We start from the raw sequence: 1,621 nt of genomic DNA, 5'->3' as shown, positions 1-1,621 counted from the left end.
AAAATTCCTTTCTTACTCTTAGGGTAGAGACAAGGAACTCACAGCATGGGTGGAGAACAATTTCTCACATAGGTATTAGGATATATAAAAGTAAAAAAAAGTTTATTTTATCTTCTCAGGAAAGTGAGAAGGGGGGGAGAGGAAGGGTAAGAGAGGGAAAAAAGAGAAAGGAGGCGGCATGGCACCCCAAAGATTGTGAAGGCAGGTGCTAGTGCTGAGGCCAAATGGCTTGCTATTTATATGGGGACAAAGAGAAAGGGAAAAAAATAGTTATTGGTTGATAACAGATGTGGCTGTGTGAAACTGCTGCATCGGTTCATTCTCTTTTTTTCTTAGTGGCAGGTTGCTAGCAGAAGCCGCTGTCTTTCCTTTGCAAACAGGCTTATTGTTGGGGGTGTGATTTTGCCCTTAAGATATGGTTTTGTGCAGGAACTGAGGCCAGAAGCTTGTAGCCCCTGTTCTCTGCTCAGGAACTCTTTGAGGCTATAAAAGCAAACCCCTCAGAAGCAATTTATTCTACATGTCTGGCAATATAAAAGAGAAGAATTTGCATTTCCTTTCTGACCATTTAGTTCTTTCAGATGTTGTGAAAACAGAACCCCTGCAAGGCGCCTATTAGCAGGAGAGCTCAGAGAACTTATCTTGGCCTTTGTTGACAAGGCTGTCCTTTCACTTATCTCCCTCACCTCTATCTGTATATAGTTCTTTTGTACAACTGTTCTCAACCTATGGGTTGAGACCCACAGGAACTGTATTAAAGGGCCATGACATTAGGAAGGTTGAGAACCACTGCTTTTGTAGCTCTCTGAATCTTTTTCCTGCTGGGCCCTTCCCTAGTAGTAATTGATGGGACATGTCAGGGAGGAGTATGAAGATTTGAGGTGACTCCTAGGTTTAGATTCTTTACTGCATAATGGATTTCAGTACTTTTCTGAATCCTTTATTAGCATATTTTCTGTTCAGATTACTTGGAGACCACCCCTTGCACTAATACCTTGGTTGATATCTCCATCAGAGGATTTTGGCAGGTACTCCAGAATCACGAACTTGGTGCAAAGTATCATTCAATAAATGGATTTGATCTCATATTGTCTTTGAACTCTGCTGTCCCATTGTGAGTGTTTTATTTTTATTTTGTAATTTTTTAAAGTTTTTTTTATTAAATAACTGTGTACATTGATGCATTTATGGGGTTCAGTGTACTGATTTGATATACAATGTGAAATGTTTACATTGAACTGATTAACCATAAAAAACTAACTATAGTTTCCGGATTATAATTATGTTTTATCATTCATATGAATGTGTAGGTGATTATATATTAATTTCATAGAATTATTGAGGACATTGGATACTTTTTTTTTACCATTCTTGAGATACTTTACTAGGAAGAATATTTTCCAGCTCCATCCAGGTAAACATAAACGATATGAAGTCTCCAACTTTTTATGGCTACATAATATTCCATGGTATACATATATCACAATTTGTTAATCCAGTCATGGGTCGATGGGCACTTGGGGTGTTTCTGTGTCTTGGCAATTATGAATTGGGCTGCAATAAACGTTCTGGTGCAAATGTCTTTGTTGTAAAATGATTTTTGATCCTCTGGGTATATACC

The sequence above is a fragment of the Otolemur garnettii genome, unplaced genomic scaffold (assembly GCF_000181295.1).
Source record: "Otolemur garnettii isolate 467f Iridium unplaced genomic scaffold, OtoGar3 scaffold00041, whole genome shotgun sequence".
NCBI lineage: Eukaryota > Metazoa > Chordata > Mammalia > Primates > Galagidae > Otolemur > Otolemur garnettii.
Note: the sequence above shows the minus strand (reverse complement) of the source record.